A 23,656-nucleotide genomic window follows, 5' to 3' on the forward strand; every position below is an offset into this window, starting at 1 on the left:
GCTCACAGATATTCATAGTCTTTTGACTGAACGGGCACCCCCAGAAGTGTGGGCAGCACCCTATCGTCACAGAGGACACAGGGGCCTGCATCAGATGCACATACAATTAACATTTTGTCAGACACCCTGCCAGAGCAGGGTCCGTCACGTAGCTCAGCACTTCACTGACAGCAGACTCGCAACTAAGAATGATGGAACACTCACCCAGCGGATCATTGTGGTCCTCTAGTGTGCAGTGCACATGCGCACAAGTACACACACATTATGCTACAAGGGATCACATGCCTCTTGCATACTGCTACACAGTGCAAGATGCCACACAGTGTTTCAGCTCAACTGGTACTACATTGTAACAGCCAGCTAAAGTGCTGAACTAGATTGGCAGGGGTTATATTTTTGTACGTGATGCAGCTGGCATTTAAATAGGGGTGGGCAGAATGCTTCATTCCGCCCAAGGAATTGGCGGAATTTTGCGACTCCGTGTTACTCTTGTAAAAGAGTTCCAGGCGAATTTCGTCAATCTCTGCATGGTGTAATTTTTTCCCATGAGGTTCCAGAAATGCAAGTGAAATTTGGCGTCTACTAGCGTGATTTTCCAGTACAGGCGGTTGCAGACAGTCACGAGCGGTCACAGTGAGAGGGCTGCGTCTCAAGTAGATTTGCTGCACCCTGAGTAGATTTTCTACTCAAACAGCATTAAAATCAACTTGATTGGCCACTCACTCTTGCCCACCAGATAGTGCCATGTCTCGCTGACTTTTCAGCGCGACTGGCGCTAAATTGTAGCCTGATCAGCGCAACATGAATAGTTCCACCCATTGGAAGTTTTCATGTCACTCGTGGGATGCTGCTGAGTGACACTTAGTGAATTTTTCCCAACCCTATGTTCATGGTGGTGCCTTTGTGAGGTAACTGACCTTTGCTTATGAATACATTTTTTGCTACTGGACTCCTTACAATATACTCTTTTGACGAGTAACCTCACGCTCACGTTCTTTTACTCTTTGGTTACTTGACACTTCCAGTGCCAGTCTTATTACATACTGCCTTCTGAAACAGCCTTTCGTTATAAGGTCCATTCAGAACAAGTTTTTTAATATACCGTACCTTAAGAGACCGTTTTAGTTCTAAATCTCTTCCAGAAAAAAACTTCTCTTGCATACTTCCTTGTGATGCAGTCTCTTGTTATAATAGGCAGGGGCGTAGCTTCCATTGGTCCAGCAGGTGCAGTGGCACCACGGCCCAGAGGACTGAGGGACCCCATGAATCCTGTCCATTGCTTTATTTCACAGTTCAAACAATAGCCTAGAGCCAATGTCCTTCCTAGCACAATAGCCCATGACACACTGGCGACGCCACTGGTTAAATGATCCTCCAGGGCCAGTATCTGTAGGTCCCTTCTGATGAAGCAGCCATATTATCCTCTTGTGAAGTACAGTTTGTTTATTGTGACGCCCTTCTGAGTCTTTCAGTTTTCTTCTCCCTTGAAAGACTTTGGCTGCTGGATGACGCAGGCCGCTGGACTGCTAAGTGCTTCTTCTTCTTCTGTGTGAATGTGCCTGTTGGTGTTTCATTGAAACGCCTCTGCCTTCAAGCAGGATAATGGCTGGATTTCTAACTAGGGTTATGCGAAATTCACAGAAATTGCTTTCATGTAATTACGTGAAATGTTGGCATAATTAAGACAAACGCAAATCATTCATTTTTGTGCTATGGTTTAGCTTGAAATGCGGTCTTGCGTTGATTTGTGACGCAACGATGAATTTCATACAAAAAAAAGTGCAAACAAGCAAAAGCACTGCGAACAACAGCCTCTTGCATTCTGTTGTTTCCGTGCGTTTGCTGTAACTTTGTTCAATGAATGGAGCATTGGTAGTAAAATTTACCGCAAAATGCATGCAATTATGTGTAGTGACTTAGGGCCATGTGTACATAGATTCTCAGGTCGAAAAATGGCCCGATTTGCAGAATCGGGCCATTTGTGACCGGAAAAATGCCTTTTTCTATATATACCAAACCTATTTTGCGATTTGGTAACCTATTACCGAATCACAAAACATATCCAAACACAACTTTCAAGAAGGAATGGAAGCAGTCGCTAGGTGGATGAAGAGCAGCTGCCTGCAACTCAACACATACAAAACCGAGGTACTCATCATGGGCCCACACCTCGATGCCTGGAACAACACCTAGTGGCCCTCGGGAACCCTCCTGCCCCCACGGACCACACACGTAACCTCTGATCATCCAGGACTCCGAACTCAAAATGGACCTCCAGATCAACGCTGTTACCTCTTCCTGCTACCACACCCTCTGCCTACTCTGTAAGACCTGCAACTGGATTCCATTTGAACACAGGAAAACTGTCAGCCACGCCCTCATCAGCAGCAGACTGGACTACGGAAACGCACTCTACGCTGGGATCAACGAAAACCTCACCCGTCAACTCCAGAACGCTGCCCCCAGACTAGTCCTTAACCTACCGCACCACTGCCTCATCAGCCAACACCTATAGACACTACACTGGCTCCACATCGAGAAGAAAAGTGCCTTCAAGCTCCTCAATCACGCCCTCAAAGCCATCCACAACACTGGACCCACATACATGAACCACCGCCTCTCACTCCACACACCCCAAAGATCCATCCACTCAGCCCAACTTGCGATGGTACCACGCATCAAGAAGATCAGACCCGGAGGATGCTCCTTCTCCCTCCTTGCGGCCAAGACATTGAACTCCCTCCCTTTCTACCTCTTACAGACACCATCACTCCCGAAGTTCTTGAAGCGCCTCAAGACCTGGCTCTTTGGCGAAACACCGTTAACTTCCAGGAGCTGCGTGCCCCCTTAAGGTGAGTAGCTGCGCTTTACAAACCCTTTGATTGATTGATTAATTGAAATGGGTGAGTGATTTGGTATTAGGAAGGGGCGTGTTAAGGCCTTGCTTTCCTAATAGCGAATCGCAGTGGTATGTGTGAATGTTTTGCAACCGAAATGTGTCGCAAAACATTCAAATTTTACTACCTACTTCAAGGAGGTGGTAACCCATTCGCAAACAGGAAGGTGTCCGCAGGGGACCTCTTCCCCGTAGTGAATGTCTGCAAAAACGTTATTAAAGAGCAGGCAGTGGTCCAATGGACCACTGCCTGCTCTAAAATAATAAAAAGAAAACTTTTCGTTTTTGTTTTTGAAACACTTTGCAATTTCCTTTAAGGAAAATGGGCTGTGTTTTTTTCTAAACATTGATTATTTAAAAGCAAAGGCAGGCATGGTGGTCTGCTGGTCCCAGTAGGCCACCATTCCTGAGTTTTCAGTGATTCCCAATGGGTCGCAAATTGCGACTTACTTCATGAATATTAATGAGGTATGTCAATTGCGACCCACTGGGAATCCCCAACAGTGTAAAACACACTGTTGTACATAGCTGTTTGCGATTTCTTCATAGCAAATCACAAAAATGTACTATTAGGAAATCGCAAACCGAAGTCTATGTACATCTGGCCCAAAATGGCTTCTTCCTAGCAATTCATGTAATAAGCATAATACGAAATTTCCCTAATTATGCCGGCATAATTTAAGTTTCATTCATATTTAAATATAATCTGTAGGAGCATCCCTATCCCCCAGTCATCTTTTTTTCAGCCAATGGTGCAAATCGCAAGTGTTGCCTCCCTTCCCCTATTTCACTGAACATGTACGTCAGCAGGAGGTGCATGTATGTTCATTCATCGTCGTGCTCATCATCCTGCCACGCCCCTGCGTGGGTTGTGCACACACTTTGGAGAGCGCTCTGGTTCCTCTTAGTGTTAATTCTGTTTTATGTGTTTTTTATAACTTGATGAGTAGCTTCAGAAAAATGATTTGAAATCTTCACAGAAATCACATTAATAACATTAAATTAGCTCACAGCGTAATTCTGACAGCTCTAACCATATAATGTCCAATATCTCTCATTAAGGAAGCAGAGTATTGCTGGGGGAGATGGCATAACTGCTCTTGAATTACACTGCTCAGTATTAAAACGTAGGTTGCATTTTCATTACATATAGAATTATATCTGGGTTACAGTGAATTTCTAGGATTCTTTTCGAGGAGGGGATCTGAATGACATCAAACAGACAATAAGAATGAAGCTCGAGTTGCCCATGGTCTCACTCAATACCCCGAGGTGAAAAATACCCCTGTATTTCACTTTTCACCAATTTGTAATTTTATATTATGTATGACACCCCCAAAACATCTGCTCCTGCTTTCAACTGATACCCAGGGGCAGAAGAGTAATTGAGGAGCCATGCATAAGAAGTTCTGTTACCCACTGTTGCTACCTCATAGCAGTAAATTACTGCATTTAGAATCCAGTTATTCTCAGGAATGGTGGGCTATGAGGGCCATATATAACACTGCATTTCGATCTTCTGCCGCTATGCCATAGCACACTCAGCAATAGTTCTTTATTTTTGAGATGATTGCATTAAAATCCCTCTGTATAGTGCTCAAAGCCAATGACACCCGGCCTCTGGCTACTTTTGCAAATGGTTTCAGCTTTATTCCCTGCCCCCCACACCAGCTCTCAGGTCCTCTACTGCCAGACTGCTGGTGGTTTCCTTGAGCTTTCTCCATCACTTCATCCAAACTCTGGATTTCTCTCCCTCTCATTTAAGGGCAGAAACTCTCCTTCCGTAAAAACTATCTCTAATCTCTGCTGTTCAAATTCACCCTAGTTCTCAGCGCCAGCACACCTTTAAGGGAACAGCACATTTAACAAAATGATAGAATAACATACCATACCATACCATACCATACCATAACATAACATAACATAACAGTATCTTAAAGTCCACATAGTGGCAGGTGGAGATTTGGAAGTGCCACTGTACACCTCAGCCTATTGACTCTCCATGGAAAGGATGATGCTAGATGCATTTGGCGGGGTGCCCTTGAAGTTAATGGAGGTGAACTGATTGTGTTTATATATATTTGGCTTGTAAAAAGCACACTGCATAACTCAATGGCTTCTTAGGTATTCGCGAGAGATTGAGGGTGAGACGGGAGCGGGTTAGAGAAAGTGCTGAGGGGTAGATATTCTCATTCAAATTACCTTTGCTTTATATTATCATTTCATGCTGCAATAGTGACAGTCTCGCATATTGTTTGCGTCTGCTTCCAGAGTGGCATACATGGCCTTGGGATGTTGTCTAGCAGGCGCTGCCGTGTGTTAAGAGGGAGGACATGTCTGACTATGGATTTTCACGCAGCCGTAATTTGGTACAAAATGCAACATTTATAGGGTCCCTTCAAATCTGTCGAAAATAAATAGTGACAGGGAATTTTAAAAAAAAGGTCATTAGGGTTGCCATATATACCCAATGGTTTGTCCAGTTGTGTGTGTGGCAAATGTGTCCAGGGTCTTCGGTGTCACCTGCACCTTATAGAGGATCTACATGGAACCCACCTTTGTGTGTCTGAGGATCCACATACAACCTACACGAGATCAGACCCTGAGCTAAAGTGCACCATCTTCTGAAGATCCCATCGTTCAGACTGAATGAACGTTCTTGTATATCGCCATACTGCAACACCTCTTGACACAACCAATCCCAACAGTATGGCTAAGCTTTTTTTTATTGTGCCTTTAATACTTGTGCTAGGTTGGTTTCTAGTCGTCCAAATATCTTAGATAAATGAAGAAAGGGATAGGGATCTATGAATTGGATCACAGAATATTGGTCAAGTGAGAAAGACAGGATTAGAACTTGGGTCTCCTGCAACCTAACCACTAGGACTCAGTGTAATAAACACCACAAGGAGCCACAACAAAGGTACAACATTTTCAAAAACTTACACTTCGCAGAGGGTTCCAAGCAACAATGAAGCGCTAACAGCAAACCTTCATCAACTGATATAGCTTCAAACTGTCATATAAACTGGGGGAGGATTTGTATACAACATACCAGAGACAATTGGCATAAAAATTACACAACAGATAATGAGTAACACAGCACATTTATTAAGAAGGCACACTTACACCTCCATTATAACGTACTGTTCCATCACAGCTTCCATGAAACACACACAAACATGCACAGACACAGCCATTGACATAGTCAGACACTCCAACACACTCATAGATGCACATATGAATACAACACACACATTCATTTAGACACACTCATGCACACATTCATGCATTGGCAAAGTCATACACTCCAATGTACTAATAAATGAACACCTGCATACACAGACATCCACACACAAAGGAAAGCACACATGCTTTCTCACTTTGTGACTCACCCATACTCATGCAACACCCAACCTACATATCCCTAAACAGGTAACGGCAAAGTCGCCAACCACTTTTCGCTGTTCAGATGTGCTACAGTTGAGGAGCCTACTGCTATTTCTCAGTTTGGATCACACTTATAAAATACTTCTCCTAAGTCGGTGTGTTGAGGAAAGGCCGTAAAACAACCCCCTGGAAACATTGGTTGAGCTTCTCAGGTCCCTGTGGAGACAATCTGCTTTACTGAGTGGCCTACACGAGTGCCTCGACTTCAATCTATCAGTTATCATTCGTGGACCAGCTTTGCTTCCCAAATAGAAGATCAATATGAATAGTAGCTTCGCTGGCACTGGTGCCGTTAGTGGCAGCTGGTAGGAAACGCTGGGGGGAGGGGGGGTTTGAAAACAAAAAAAGACTTACCTGCTCCTTGCCAGTCACCAGCTGCAGCCTCTTCTTCGTCCTTACTGATTTCCTGGCTCCCAGCAGTATCCAGGCTCAGCCAATCATGACGCTGCTGTCCCCATCACAGCAGCGTCATGATAGGTCTGAGCGCCGTGGTTTGGCGCTCCAACGGGGACTAACAGCCTGTGCAATTTCTCCGCCCAGGCTGTGCATTACAGACCAGTGGAGAACATGCTAAGTGCGCATGATGGTTTGGCCGGCCCAAGACCGCCGGTCAAACCGTCATGTGTACTTAAGGCGCAGCAAATACTCCTCCTCCCTGTGGCGTCACAGGAGCCCAGCCCTGCCTCGCCCTAACCTGGCTGCAAGATACTATAAATAAATGATATTGATGTGTGTTATTATCGTTTTATTTTTCCTTTTACACTGCTGCGAGAGCAGTGGGGCGACGCTCCTCCGCCTTAGCAGAGGAGCCGCCACCGTGCTGATGCAAGCTCTCAGAGCCCAGACTGAAAGGAACTAAGAAACCACTGGCTGGCTCTTCATCCAACATCAATCACCCACAAATATGGTGGCTGCGCCTCGTATTTAGTGTTTGATTTATTTTGCGGTTGGCCAGCTGTCCTCTTTCCTCTCATCTTGCCCCAATGAGTTCAGTGCTGACTCTGCCCTACCACGGCTCTTGAGTTTTTAGTTTTAAATAACCTGCTCCGAGGTGGCTAGAATTACGGATTTCTCGGCAGCGATGACCGCAGACTCTGAGAAGAGATCCATTTCAGAGTGCGGAATGGAAATCTATTGAATATAAAAGAAAAAAAACACAGTTTTCCTTCCCAGCAGAGAGAAGAGTTGGTAATTGTTAAAGGTGGACTGTCATCGGGGAAAGGGTGTGAGTTAACCAATCTCAGCAGGGTGCGCAAGAAACAGGGCTAATAGCACATTAACAATTGTACGTTATTCTTGGTGTGTACAAATGTAGGTGTGCAAGACACACATAAGACTATTTCACGCATTATTATTGTGGCACACCTAAGCAATAGTAGTTTGTGGGCAACCGACCTGCAGTTGCATGGCAATGCTCTGTCCTAGAAGCAAGCCATCTGTGAAACTGGCCGGCAGCAGAAATGAATCACTGTCCTGTCACAATGTAAAACTCCCACTTCCTATCCGGGGCGTAGATAGGGCCACTGGAATTGGGTGTCAAAAGAGGACTAAATTATGTGGCAGGGTTCACTAATTTATGATAGAAGCAAAGGCAAAACAAGTGGCTCTATGTAGCAAATTTTTTCTGGCCGTATTACTTCATTATTTTGACATTTTTACCCATGCTAACATTGACTTAAACAGTCACGGCCTATGCAGGTAGCGAGGTGGGGCAGGGGTGGATGGTGTAAGTCGACATATGACAGGATAGTAAAAATAAAATATATAAATAAATAAAACCACTTACCTTGCGCTCGCCGCATCGCCGAGTCAGGCAGTTTCTATCTAAAAAGAGAAAAAAGTGTTTTGGCACCCTTTTATACTTATTAAATTTACCCCCCCCCCCCCGCACCCCCCCAAAATTGAAGCCCACAATGCTTGAACTGTAAATTGAAAAAAAATGGTCGCCGTGTGCATGCGAACACATGTGTGGTAATGATGTGGCCACTGTAACGTCATGACTCATACACATCTCAAGTCTGATTTTGTGTGTGTTTTTCTTGTTGACAGCTTTCACATCAGTGTGTGTGTGTGTGTGTGTCTGTTACATGACTGTCAGTCTATATGCATATTACAAGTTTTATTATGCAGGAAAAGGAACAGCTAGTTAAATAAAGGAGGTTGGGAAGAACTTTAAAATCACATACAGACACGGTGGGTGAAGAAGGGATTAGGGATAATGCCAAGACAGAATATTCAGAAAGAAGTGGGAACAAGACTGTGAGAAGGGACAGCAGGGGGGGTCTCTCTTTGTGAAAGGGAGAACAAATTAATGAGCAGCCATTGGCAAAGCTAATTGGTTTTGCATTGGAAATGCTTGTTTGTTTCTCTGCTATTGGCTTTCCCGGTATGAGAAGAACTGCAACCGCATTGGCACAGCGGTGGGGGGCTGTCATGGAATGGTATTTTGTGTACTTCCAAGATGATCATCTGATTGTGTCTTGATGCAGCATAATATCCATCAAGTATACAAAATAAGATTCCAGGATTGCCATCATGATGCGTCATGATGTAACATGACAGCCATTTGGAATACTCTAACAATGTTATTATGTCTACTTAATGTTATACTATTCCAACATGAACCATCTTGTTGTGCCTACATGCAAAGTGAAGGTCATCTTCAACTTATACAAAATAACATTCCAAGATGGCTGCCCGCCTCTATTGACTTTCCAAATGTCAGCCCAATTCTACAGACATTGGCAATACTGGCAGGGGCTGGCAGCGGATGGACATGGAGGCAGTGAGAGAGAGGCAGGTGGAGAGAGAGGGATACTGAGAGGCAGCAATGGTCTCTGCTGGCAGCAGAAGAGAGGAATTGGATTTATGGGGATAGAATCAAATGGAAGTCGTAAGGCGGACCAAGGTTTTACTGGGACTTAAGGGCTGAGGAGAGAGAGATTTAGATTGAGAGGAGGAGGACATCAACTCCAAAGGAGTGCTAAATCTCAAATGCCACACAAAAAGACAAATGGTTCTCAGGTGTCAAGAGTGAAAGGGCACATTTAACCATTGAAAATGAAGTTGTTAAACATGGCTGAGCCGCATCATCTTCGACTCATCAGCTCACATCACCTACAGAAATCGCAAGGAATCAATTATTCAAAGACACACAGATCTGATCACATTACTTAGTATACTGAAATCTGTTTAAAACCATGATATATTCTTGTTTTGATCTATTCTCACCTGCGGTACACCATTGCCCTATTCCTCTTTGAACAATGCATTTTCTTTTCTAGTGGTTTTGAGGTTGTTTAGGCAACTTTGGGCTTGGTGTTATTGTATGAATGAATGAATGAAAATAAGCTTTATTTCGATATAAGCATATCTTAAAAGCATATACATTTATAACATAAACAACAATAAAATCACAAAACTAATCATAAAACAGTAGTATCACCAGTAATCCAAAACAGATAAAAATTTAAAAGTACATATAGACAGAATAAATAGGACAATTTCATTAAGAGAAAATATAAAAAAGCCAATATGTCAAAAGAAAAAAAATAAATAAATAATCTGCATTATATGTGGGTTGCGAGGGCTTTAGATCTTAGAAGCCAAGACCACCTCAAAAACTTAGATAATGCGCAAACATACAGGGATCGAGTGTCGGATTTGAAAATGCGCATAGCTGTGTGGTGTTATTGTAGTCCAAGTAAGATTGTGGTGTAGGGCTCGTGCTGCTGCTGGGGTTCAATTCACAGAACGCTAGATTTTGAAACAGAAGAGCGAATGAGCCAGGGAGTGAGCTGCGGCCTGGTTGAGTGAAGTTGACCAATGGATTTAACTGGAATTGCTAGACTGGGGATGAATATGTGGACTGAATTAGACTTGTTGGTCCCAGACTTGAAGGAAGGCGGACTGGAACTACAAGGTTACATTTGAACTATGGGACTCAAGGTGAGACTTGAACTATGGGACTCAAGCTTAAACTGATGGAGTGAAATAGAAATTCTGGGTTTTAAATGCTACACCCAACCTAGAACTGCGAGGTTGAACAGAGCCTCAAAAGCCCCAGCTGGAATTCCTAGATCATTTGGGAATTGTTTTTCTTGAACTTGGGCAGAAAGAGTTCCAACTGGAACTGCATATCTAGACTCAGAGGCGTGGGCAAAGTGGTCAGTTGCCCAGGACCCCACCTTCCTGAGAAGGTAATCTTCATCACTTACCTCTGTCTATTTTATGTCTATTTCCCTGTCTCAACCGTTAACTCATAATTCATTATTGTTTGGAATCATTGGGCTTGAAACTGGGTAATAATATTCAAAGTTGATCGAACAGGGGCCCCCAAAATATTTCTTGCCCGGAGCCCACTAAATCCTTGACATGACACTGTAACTAGACTTCAGACCTGATATCCTGTTTTACCCTCAGATATTTTATAGGTCTGTCTTCAACTTTTTTCAATCTTCCAGGTACCTGCACATTTAGTCTACTTTTGTTGTGAAATGTTCATCATCTGGTGATGTGCTCAACTGATAGAGAGAATGAAGGGCCCATCACTCAGCTCGTTCGCTCATATAAAGAAATGCTTTGTTCACTAATGAGGACATTGCATCTTTATTCATAATAGTAGTGTAGTCTGCTGGATGCTCAGTTGTCATGCTGTGTGCACTGTCGCGGCTCGGAATAATATAGCTTTGTTGAAGGAAGAGATGGTTATCGAGGGATTGCGTTGTATGCTGCCTATTGTCTGGTGTTGTCTTTTGTCTTGTACTCAGAGCCACCTGCCACCTTTGTGTGAGAGGGATCCTGCTGCTTCTGGGAGTGACAGAAGAAAGCGATATGCATAATGCCATGGATAGATGGTTTCACAAACAGTCTGTACCCATCTTCGCCGACAGCGACGAGGCGAGGCGTGCTACAAGAGGGCTTGCTTTTTGTCATCACAACCACAAGACCAACCCTCATTTCGCAAGCCCGTCATTGCCGACAGAGTTGAGGAGGGCAGATGCGGGGTGTGCATCCCATTGGCAAAGGAAATGTCACGCCCCATGCAACCTCTGCCCATGATTGCTGGTGAAGTTAGGTGTGCGTGCATTCATCATTGATTGAATTAGGAGTGAAACATGAGGGTGTTGTGCAGACAAGAGGGGAGCTATCTTGTGGATGCGCCACTCCACATAGAATGCCTAAGAAGTGAGGATCCATGCTCTGCTTGAATGATGACTGCGAGAAATAATCCTAGGGAATTAATTACACCAGAGGCTGTCCTTCATGATGCAACCGCCTGTCAGTCTTCGTAAATGGCATTTCGGTGCTTGCTGTTCCTGTGTCTTAGAGATATCCCATACCTGACTCATCAGATTTGCTGGCACCTTATTTAGCAAATATTAAGAAAACCTAAAAAAAGCACAGTATAATGTGTCGAGCTAAGCCCTTTGAAGCTTATGCTGAGCAGTGGTTTTTGCCATCTATTAATAATGAAATAGTTGACATTATATAGTTTGATGGCTTAGTGTATGACCAATACAGATATTTAGTGGAACCTCAGATATAATTTAGTTTGGTCACTACTAAGGTGATTGAATTGGGGAGGGCACAAAGGTGGAGTATCCATTTGACACGTATACCATATAGAGCTCTTTTCTGAGATTTAAGGCTTGTAATGCCCCTAACATTCTTGTTGATGGCACAGCATCCCATGACCTTTGGGAGCATTGGAGGGTGATGGTCCCAGTACTTTTTGGGGGGATAGCCCATGTTGCAAGTTGAAAGAATTATGCGGTATGGCAGGGGTGCCTTAACATGCAATACTAGCACAATACTTAAACATGGACACCGGGTACTCTCTCGTACACCTTTCTCAGTCCTGGTGGAGTGGCAATGAGCAGACAGGCTACTTAGAGGAACATGTGTTAAGCATTTTACATCAACAACATGGACGACAAGTAATTGATACGAGTAGAGAGGATGTAGCCTTACGGCTAGAGTGGCCGACCTCGAAGCTGGGGAACCGGATTTGAGTCTCGGCAACAATGCAAAAACATCCTGTGATTCTGGGCAAACCACTTAATCTCCCCATGCCTAACACAAATTGATGTGTTCTTCTATAACGAAACTGGTGCTCATGTAAAGCGCTCTGGTACCCGATTTCTCGGATCTAGTTTGCTCTATATAAAACTCAAAACAAAAAAAAAGAGAGAGAAATCCAACACCAATTTATAAAAATACAGCTGATTTTTAGCACCAAAACAAAACTGAAACATACAGGATAACTGGAGTTATCGATTTTAAAGCATTAAATAAACCATTACTTTGGCAGTGTAAAACATTACCATTGCAGTGAATGGGAAAACACATATATGCAATCGGTTACTTAGAGAGTAAGTTCAATGGAACCCACTCAGGGATAAGGTCTTGTGAGTCCCTAGACCAGTTCACAACAACTAGCACAATTTTACTTGGCTCAGGGGAGCGGGGTGCAGAGGTGCATTTTAGCTCTCAAACGGAGCTGTCAATGAGGCTCACTGTCTTTAAATGGCTACCTTAGCAAAAAAGGACTTGTGGGGCAAGTTGAGCAAAACTCTTTGGAACCTAAGCAAGGTGCTGGCCTTGGCCTAGGAGTTTCCAGGCAGATCAGATCTACCTGCCTCAGCAGACTCAAGTGCAGAGGTGTTACTGGCTATCCGTGGATCAGCGACAACGAGTGCTGGCAGGCGTGCCAAGAGAGGGTGAAAACAAATGCAAGATCTTTACGATGGAGCCACAGGAGTGGATGGTTGTTCATGCAGGTGGATCCCTTCTCTTGAAGCATCAAATAAGGCAGGTAGTAGTCAGACTGACCACCAATAAGCCTTGATAACTGCAAGCACTGCAGTTGAGGAAATCTTCCAGAGGACCAGGGTAATGTTGTAGAAAGCTGAGCCTCACTGAGGGTTGGGCCTACAGTTCCCAGAAGCCACCTGCTCAGTCACTTTTGAGTGGCCACGCCGGACTGCTCGGTAGACAGTACTTCAAGGTCATGGACTTAGCAGTTTGTGCCTGTCAACTGAAGGGGACTAGTTCCTCTAGCCCAAGGAAGTTCTTGTGAAGCCTAGAGTTTGAAGAGGTGTTCACCTTCCTTTTGGAACCAGTCTCTTGTCTTGGTCAAGTCGAAATCCTGCGGGTGCAGAGTGGCTGCCACAGATGCAGAGCTTAGAGCTTAGCGCCTCTCTTCGTGCAGTCCTGCCTTGTTGTGAAAACAGATTTCTTCTTGATATCATGTCAAATCTGAGGTTCTGGTGTTAGGGGTGCCCCATAAATCCTGGATCTAGGTGGTGTTAGTGGGTGTGAGGACTAGTAGCCAATGGGCATCTAGTACTGCAGCTAATCTGCCCCTGTAGTGACTACATAAGGTGGCTGTATGTCACTAAAACGTGTAAAAAACAGAGAGGGACCCCTTACTAGTATCAAGGGAAATGAGGTACTTTCAACAAGAAAATAAATAATCCCCTTGACCAGACAATATGTTTTCAGTGCGCAATAATCAACAATACATCAAAATACCATATTCAATTTTTACATTCAAATAGTATTTTATTAAAAAAGATTTTTGGGAGATTAAAATTAAAAACAACACATATGAAATCACAATTCTAACCAATCAAACACTTTAAAATACAGTTCATACAATACAGAGGAAAATTGATCTGCTCAAATTACAAATACCGTTATGAACAGCATAACCGAGACAACAACACATGTAAGACACAACACCTTGTCATTTACTATTGCACATCGTGTGGAACTAATGCTTTGAAACACAGCTAGTGATACATTGATCTAATCTGTATCTACACGTCTATGTTGGTCCTTAGATGGTGCCTGAAGAAGCGTTGACGCGTTTCAATGGTTTAAACATATAATCCCATCTTTATCAAGACACAATGATTATGTTTTCTCAAATGTCAATCCTGGTTTCACTCCCCTCAAAAGTAGGGTTTATGCGTTTGCTTATTGATCACTTTCAGTCACTCACTCTTCTTTTTGTTTACGTAGCAACTCCTTGATCATTCATGAATTAGAATCATCCTCGTTCCTTTCATTTGTTTTTTTTATAAAAGATGGGATTATAAATTTAAACCATCGAAACTCGTCAACGCTTCTTCAGGCACAATCTAAGGACCAACATAGACGTGTAGATACAGATTAGATCAATGTATCACTAGCTGTGTTTCAAAGTATTCATTCCACACGATGTGCAATAGTAAATGACAAGGTGTTGTGTCTTACATATGTTGTTGTCTCGGTTATGCTGGTCATAACGGTATTTGTTTATTTTCAGCGAGGGGTTTCAGAGAAAGCAAAGACTATGGCCCTCAAGCAGGATACCAAAGTTAGTTTAAATGGAAATGAAGATCTGATGCTTCACGGTGCCGCCAGTACAGAGGTGGACCCAAACCTCTGAAAGAGTCTGAGTTGAAAACCCAAACAGTACAAATATAAAACAAATACTGGGCACACGTAATGGATAAACAATTGATACAATTGATACAATGATCTAACGAAGGGGAGCTCCCCTTCGTTAGATCGAGACGAGCACATGCTGGCTCCTGCACTTACAGGCCCCGCCATCGCACGTCCGCACCCGCCCGTGTATGCCAGTTTTCTACTTTACTAACCACCGGCTCATATGCATACCCATTCCCCGGGTCGGAATTATCACTGGTTCACCGAATGACGCATAACGCTTTTTCAGCCCTGAAGAGTCACAGGCATTGACCTGCTGACGAAGCACGTGTCAGCTGGCGTTGTTGTTTTTCTCACAAATATCTCTGACATAAACTGCTCTAACGGAACCACCGGTCTCGACTTCAAGATATTTGTTCATCATTGTATCAATTGTTTATCCATTACGTGTGCCCAGAATTTGTTTTATATAAAGGTATTTGTAATTTGAGCAGATCAACTTTCCTCTGTATTGTATGAACTGTATTTTAAAGTGTTTGATTGGTTATATTTGTGATTTCATATGTGTTTTTTTAAATTTTAATCTCACAAAAATCTTTTTTAATAAAATACTATTTGAATGTAAAAATTGAATATGGTATTTTGATGTATTGTTGATTATTGCACACTGAAAACATATTGTCTGGTCAAGGGGATTGTTTCTTTTCTTGTCGCTAAAATGTGTCAAAAACTGCTTTCTAGCCTAAATTAAAGGTGGCCAAAACATCCTCAGCTGTACACTTCAGCTGCTAAAACCTAGAGGGGTGGTCAACCTTGTGGAGGCGTACACCTCCTCCATAGCTAATTTTCCTGCCTGCCTGCCTGCCTGCGAAAAACAGTGCCTGGGGCTGGGAAATGCTGTGTCCTTGAGAGGGGGACAAGTTCCTTTGTCTAGCAGCACAGGTGAAGCTTCGAGGTTCACCGCTGTGATGGGTCCTTTCACTAGCCATCCTGTGTGGGCAGAGGTGTCACCTCCTGCACTCACAGGTCTTTATTTCTGACCTCTGGGAGAGGCACACACTCCCCAACATGAGGTCAGATCTCTGTCTTGCGGCAAACCATACAAAAAGGCCATCAAGGCATGTGAACGCTGGGTTAACTTGGTGGGCACTGTCTAAAGTGCCACCTAGATCCTTGCTAGTTTGTCAGGGGTTAAAAAGCACGATGTTTGACACCAAACATGAAAGAAATTGACCGTTCCTTAATGAAGCTGGATATCTGGGTTATGTCAAGTGTCCATCCCATGTTACCCTATAGAGGGCCGATCACTAGCGGTAGAATTAAGTTTAGAACTCTACCACAGGGAGTATATGCCTGCACATATATTTCCACACATATAGTATAATGCTATCTACTCCATGGGCTATGGAAGGCTTACCTTAAGGGTGACTGACTTATATTTAATACAGTGAGGTGACCCTGTCATACATGGTGTGGGCAGGGTCAAACTCAAGCAGGCAAGCTGCTCATGCAGGGCTAACATGGCAGACCTGCAGCCTTTGGTTTCACTCGGGTCACTCAGGGTGGCACAATAAGTGCTGCATCCCTGATGCCCCTTTTACATACCTGCCCTGGGTTACCACTGATACCATATACTAACTCCTAAATGGGGTGTAAAAGTACTTGCCAATTGGGTGTACCAATTCACATTTACAGTGAAAAATGTGCTATTGAATTTGGCATTGTTTAAGTTAAAGGATAAATAAAATACCACAAAATAAAGACACAGATATATTCCGAATAACAATGGGGATAATACATTAAAAATTTTAGACCTATAAAAGTGTAGGACTAGCGAGTTACAATTTGTATAAAAAAATTATAGAGAAAGAGAGAAGACAAATGATTCAATATTTAGTGGGTTAGCATCACAATGCATGTTGTAAACATTTTAGATTACATTTTGATAGATGAAGTTACGTGACACATTCCTGCAAGGCCTTGGATAAGCAGGGGTCTGTAACTGGTGGATGCTACGCAATTGCACAGCACATAGCAACTGCTGTAAAGTCTGTAAACGAAACATAAAAAAGGGGTATAGATGTAAGTCAGATGAAGTTGCCAAAGAAGGTGAGATAAACCACAAGCAGGCTCCTAGGGAGAACCAGATGACACGTGTAGGAAGGAGATTAAAAAACAAACTCTGACAAAGCCAAGAGATCTGGAATTAATGTGATAATAAATGTATACTCAGGAAAGCACAAATTGCACATGAAAGCCTGAACTCTTGTCTTTGCCATTGGTTGAGAAAAGTAGCAAGACAGGATTGCGCTCTGTATAGAATGTATATTGAAGATAAAGAATTGAACGTGTCAAATAGTGTGGTAGTTGAATTTACTTTCAGATGTCAGATCCTCCCTCAAGAATTCCAATGGAGCCAATTCGTAGAAGGCGGAGTGATACCCCAAACTGCCAATAGCATGAGGTGAAAGAGATACACTCTCTGTATAGTTCTGAGAATTGATAACCACAGGTTTTGAAGACAACTGCCCTGTCAAGCCAGACCTAAATACCTGATGGGAAGCAAAGTTAAAATGCATTGTGTTATAGTTGCAGTCACAACAACCACTTTGTAAACAAAATGTCTTCCATTTTCATTTAATACCAGTTTAGCAACCCTCATGAGATGAGGTACTTTGCTAGATTGTATGGAAGCAGAACCAACTGCGTAATGTTCGATGAGAATGAAAGTTAGACTTTGGGTGATTACAAGATACTTGATGCAGCAATACCACATTTGGTAAATCCTCATACAGAAGGGAGCAGTATTTCCCAGGAACAGTATTACTACAACATTCCAAGTTCCGCACCCCAGAATTCGTGACAATGTGGTAGTGTTGTATGTATTTTACTCTTCTGGCGTCAGAAATTTCAGAATGATGATTTTATTTCTCTGTGCACCTTTTTCTTGAGTGAAATTAGTTCGGGGAAAAATCAGTGGGCGCAGTATCTACTGCACACCTTAAAATCCTACTTCTACCACACAAGGCTGTTTGCCCAACAATCCGGATCCCCGCACGACTTGCAATGAAGAGCTTGATATTACACGTCGAGAAAGAAATACTGAGGGACCACAATTTGTGTTGGGAATTGATGGGGATGTCTCAAAGATAAAGCATGCACAGGTCGCATACAAGATGGATAGCTGGAAGCCCGAAACCTGTCCTAGGATGCTTGTTTCCAGTCCAGGGAGGACCTGGCCTGGCAGTTCGGGCTCGACTGTTCCCATTGGGCGCAGGGTCAAGACTGATTTGCATATGGCTGGGTCAAAACTGGAATGGCATGGTGAGCAAAAAAACTATGGATTTAGGCCCAGATCTCTGTACTGGGGTGAATGTATGACATTGTTCTGCATTCTGTCCATCAATTGTTCTTTTAGCAAAGAAAGATTATCAGGGTTCATATTTTAAGGGACAAATTTACTTTATTGGAAAAACCATCATATTATTGGGTGAGCACCTCATAAGGTACCAAACAGTAGAAGAGGATTTATTAGTTTGTATGAATTCAGAAGCATTTTAGACAGTTTAGGAAAACTACGATTTCAAACTGTTAAAAACAAGCCAATCTAGTGACACACACGATGAGAAAGTTACATTAAACCCAAAGAATTAATTTGAAAGAAGAATTAGAAAAATTGACACGAGTATATCAGGATATGACTTGAATCTATTGGAGTTTCCAAAGAACACTGACAAAATGATAAGATTGTGTGTTGACTTAACATATTTTAACAGTGGTTAATGGGTGGATCAGCACCTCATCCCAAATAATTCTGAGATTATGTCAAATATGAGTGTAGCAGATATTCTTTAAACATTAGACATTATAATAGCATTTCAACAAATTGCCTTGTATTCAACGACCCAATATCTGACCTCTCAGTGACCCCTTAGCTGGTATATATCTTTTTACTTATTCAGTAAAATGTTTCATAAAGTGCTATATGTCTTCTTTCACATAATTCAATATAATAGTCCGGTAGAGTAGCAAGGTTAGAGTCCATGAGTGATTGACCATGTCCAAAATACTTTGATCACAACGCCTTCTTGGTATTGCGTTCATTTACAAGCAAGTGTGAATAGTTTGGTTTCCAAAAGAACAACTTGTTATTGGGGTCATATCTCAAGTTTTGGGTGAATACATTTAGACGTCATCAAGCCAAGCCCTGCAGTTAGAGAACACAGGAAGGATACTCCACCATAATATAATTTTTTGGGGAAAGACTCAAAAGTAAAACAAAGTTAAACAACATCAGTACTCGATGGAACTCAAAAATGCAGGATTACCAATGAAATCCATTATAAAGGTAGATATACAAGCCATTCGGCTCATATTGTATCATATGAAGGGTTAAAATCAATCCTAAAGTAAGTTTGTGTTTCAAGTGCAGCTCATGAGTCTGAAAAGGATAGTGAAAAGTAATCGTACCAAAGCCTGAAGAAGTGCAGTAGTAATTTAGCCCGCATGATGATAAATATAAGGGAGTTAAGATTAGGATACACATATGAGAGGACATCAAGGAGTTGAAAAATAAAGTGCCCCATATGAGTGGACTGAGCAAGAGCATTACCCTCACTGCACTTACATTGGCGTCACATAAGTGCAAAACGACATTGACCTTGGATGCCAATAGCCATTGAATTAATGTTATTTTAACCGGGATAGACCAGAGATCAATAGGTAACTTCAGCATCCGTATGAAGAACAGTTATCGGAGCAGAGAGCAAGTACTCTGTAATGGAGAGCGAAGCGTTAGTGATCTTAAAGGCAAGGGCATACTTAAGAACATATTTATAGGGTCTACTTGAAGCTAAAAAAAGAAATCCATTAGTTTAAGTGTAAAAAGAGATTTTGTTGGTGCACTCTATGGCAAGACTATCAAGTTGGTCTGTACCTCTACAATAAAATATTTTAAAACAGGTTATTGGTCAGGGCACATGAACATAGTTGGAGATTATCTATCAATGCTACATACAGACAGTACATGGGGAAATGGAAAGCAGTACAAATCTCCATGAGCCAGTACAGGGATCCCTTGCATCAAGGAGGTTGAAGCTGATAAAGCAAGACCGACACAGATAGAGAATTGCAGGAGATCATAGGAAAACACAACAGCCTGACACAATTCACAAGCAAAGGAGGTGATTGAGAGGCAAAACATTACAAAAGAGAGTGCACATTAACAGTAACAAAATAGAGTATCCTAGAGGAAAACTGTGATGAACCTGATCTGGGTAGACTCCTCTCCTCAACATTTAGCCACAGGACAGTTTTCAGTAACAAGGAGAAGAAATCCTGCAGCTAGAATTAGGGCAAGTTGCAAAGAAAAGGTAAACAACAAAAAAAGAGTCCAAGAGTCCAATGAAGGACAAAAGGCAATACATGAGTATGGATAGACCAAACAATAAATACTTTGTGAAGAACAATTAGGTTGTGAATAAGGAAGCGACCATACAGGTGAAATGGAGAGTGTGGTGACGCACAGAGTCAAGGCTAAAGAAGAAACACCTGCTTGGTTAGGGAATGGAACAAAAGGGAAAGTGAAGTTAAGCCCTCTCACATAGAATGAAGCGGAAAAGCTGCGTTATCTCAGTAGAATGTATCCGAGCAACCAAACACGAGGCGGTAATTCCTCGAAATTAACAAACTGCAATGAGAAAGCCAGAGAAAGGAAGTGACACGCTTTGAAGAAAACAAGGGTGAACTAAAAGAAAATTTGCATAGTATCTGTCGGGGCTGTGAACTCCCAAATCAGACTGCAGTCGTTTGGTGAGTAAAATATACTTCCTTCTAGTTTCCTTAAATAAATACCAATATCAACATCATTAAAAGTTAGTGGAGCGCTGGGACCGTGGCACATGTCTGTAGATAACAAACAGTGGGATCTTCTGATCAGGAAATTACAACTGACCTCACACAACACACCATGGCACGACCAGTCCTGCAGTTAGGACCGGTTTTAGCGCTGGTTGCTCCCGGTGCTACAATCAATTTTGGCGCCCCCCACTCCCCATGACCTCCTCCTCGGATTCTCTCACTACCACCTGGCAAAAATGCTGCTCCTCTCTCCAATTATTATTGCTAAACACAGCACGCACCCCCGCCCCCCTCCGGGGTCAGTGGCCCCCTCCACATGTAAGTGCCCAGTGCAGCTGCACCAGTCGCACTGCCCTAAAGCCGGCCCTGCCTGCAGAAGAAATAGAAAGAACACAAACAAATTACTGGTACTCGCAAATAAAAAGACATTCAAATAATTGATCCATATATAGTTCCCAGGGCCGGACTGGGTACCAAAACCGGCCCTGGCAAAGTGTTCACCCGCCCCCCTCCCTCCCGGGGGGGGGGGGGGGGTTGGGGGTGCGGCTGAGCTGTTTGCCAGGGTTTACGCTGATTTTTTACAGGGGCCCTGATAGTTCCACACTGGACACTAACAGTCTATCATTCAATATTAACTTGGAGTGCACCCCTGTGCACACAGATCCTGTGCACACTGATCAATGCATGGTGTTGTTAATTGGCTCTCCTTGTCGGTAGGTGGACGTATTATGTAAGATTGTAAGGCTCGAGCTCCACTCAGAGCAGAAATGATGGAAAAGTGAGGGCATAGTGATTGCTGGTAATGGTGACAGAGAATCCACGTGCTTCTGTGAGAGGGTGCGCACAAGTGATTTGTGGGGAAAAACATTTTTTATTGCAGGCTTGTAACCACACCAGGTAATTAGACTGAGACTTATTTCAGGTCCCCTGGTGGTGCTGAGAACAGATGAGTGCAGGCATAGATAGTAGCTAGCAAGCAGCCGTGCAGTAACTCTCCAGCAGTCACACAAATTGAAGAAGGCAGGTGCTTGGTCACCTGTAGAAATCAACGGCTTGAACATTCTTGCTGCTGGGACAGGGAAGACTTAAAAGCATTATCGGCCCCCAGGGAAAGCAGTTAACTGGGCCCTGCCTACAACCACTTACAGGAATGAAAATGTTTAATGGAAAATGAGTGTTGATTTCCGGTCTGCATGAGGCCCCTATGCTCGTGGGCCCCCCGGGCATCTGCCCAGCGTACCCATGCGTTAAGACGGCACTGCGCTGGGTCCCTACCAAACCTCTAGGAACAGTTTCCAATCACTGGCTGGTCAACTTCAGTGAGTTCAGTGAATGAGGTGCTGTCCCTCCCAGGATTGTTGGACAGCCTCTTCCCAGGGAATGAAATCCCCTCCCCAGCCCCCGGGGGACTACCTAGCACAGATTAAAAAAGAAAATGTTCAAGTCACTGTAGCAGCATCAATAGCAGACTCAATGATGCGCAGCCAGCAGACTCTAGCAGCTAAGGTTGGATGTTAAGACACCTAGTCCTGCGCCTCAAGGTTGGAGTGGATTACATGCTCAAGCTGTGCATCGAAAGCAAATGAGGTCATGTACCTCCTTTGTACCCCTTAATACAACTGGAAACAGCTGAGAGGAGGTCTCAGGCCTACAGGAGAAGAGCTTAACAGCAGCACCATTATAGGCAAAGGTCCTCTCAGGGATGTGCCACTGCCAATGCCGCAGAGCGAGACACCACGAACAAAAGGTAGCTTAGACCAGTGAGTTCAGTGTTTGCATCAAGGGCTCCACCCACCACAGCCTGGGAGAGTCAAAGTGGCACTAAAATGTCAACTAATTTGGAAAGTCAACCACGGCCTGGGCCCAGTCTCCTTTTCATTACCAAGTGTGAACTAAACAAGGACTACTCCAATCTGGTCTCATCCAAAACCAGCAACTAAATTAGTGGGACAATTCGCTGGGAAGGTCAGCGTGGTAGGTTACTTGTGTTTTTCATGCAAGCAAAGTCACAAAATATATGCAGGAGCAATTGTTAAGCCTCCCAGGATGTCCTGCAGTGGGGTGATGCAGATGACATGTTGGGTGATACCCAGTATCTCTTCGAGTCACTCACAGATGAGGAGTGACTGGGGTCCTGCTTTCTGACAATACCTGAGGGCCACTGGGGTCATGGCCACCCTGCACACTGGCCAGTTCAGGAACAGGGTTTCTTGGACCAGTGCCTTCAGGCCACTGCTGAGGGTGCTAGACCAAACAGATCTTCAACTTCAAAAATACTGGGAAAAGTAGAACCCAGGCGTGAGGAGCATCAGCTGTTCCACCCTTTCCAATCACCTGAGGCCTTATTGCACAAAGTACCCTGGGTGGGCAACGGGCGTTTCTGCCCACTTTGCATGCCCTCGGGGCACTTTGATATTACAGAAGGGGCCGCAGACGCTTGTGCGGCCCCTTCTGCAATACTGATAGCGCTGGCGCACATAAAGCTCCTGCTCTATCTTAAGGGGACGTTCCTTTATTTACATTGGGGTGTGCCCCATGTAAATGAGGGAATCCTTTGCCTCTGCACCCGGGCCATATTACAGACATGGGCGCAGAGGCAAAGAAGCTCTCAGGAGGCAAACTGACGGTGCACCACCTAAAATGTGGCACACTGTCAGTGCGTCCCCTGAGAGCAGTCCTCTGGTGGGGGGAAAGGGAATCCTATGGAGCCCCCAAACATCCCCTTACAGGCCGGTGTAGTCACTGACTGCACCCGCCTGCATGGAGATCACTAATCCACTAAAAGTGCAGGCGGGTGCTGCTTGCACTGTGAAAACACGTATCGGCATGAAATTGTGTGGCTTCCCTGAGGGCAGCCCATTCATCATAATAGGGCACATTTTCCTTCATTGCGCTGAGTTCACCTTTTAAAAGGTGCGCTCAGCGCAAAGATGTAAAGTTTGCGGCATGTATAATGCGGCCCCTGGTGGCATTTTCATACACTAGTGATGCCTAAAGAGAAGCCTAGGCAAC

The 23,656-nt window shown here is 43.6% G+C and overlaps 1 protein-coding gene and 1 long non-coding RNA gene across 3 annotated transcripts in view; one reads left to right on the plus strand and one right to left on the minus strand.

The window, feature by feature from the left end:
* The window catches only part of LOC146797756 (uncharacterized), an 84,284-nt gene extending 76,113 nt beyond the window's left edge, over nt 1–8,171 (minus strand). Inside the window, exon 1 of the long non-coding RNA XR_014968527.1 lies at nt 8,133–8,171. This is a non-coding gene — a long non-coding RNA (uncharacterized LOC146797756). The remainder of the gene's footprint in view (nt 1–8,132) is intronic.
* LOC146797757 (leucine-rich repeat and fibronectin type III domain-containing protein 1-like protein) overlaps nt 1–23,656 on the plus strand; it is a 379,158-nt gene that overhangs the window by 42,508 nt on the left and 312,994 nt on the right. The gene's annotated exons all lie outside the window — the stretch shown is intronic.

This window comes from Triturus cristatus, chromosome 9, assembly GCF_964204655.1.
Source record: "Triturus cristatus chromosome 9, aTriCri1.1, whole genome shotgun sequence".
Lineage (NCBI taxonomy): Eukaryota > Metazoa > Chordata > Amphibia > Caudata > Salamandridae > Triturus > Triturus cristatus.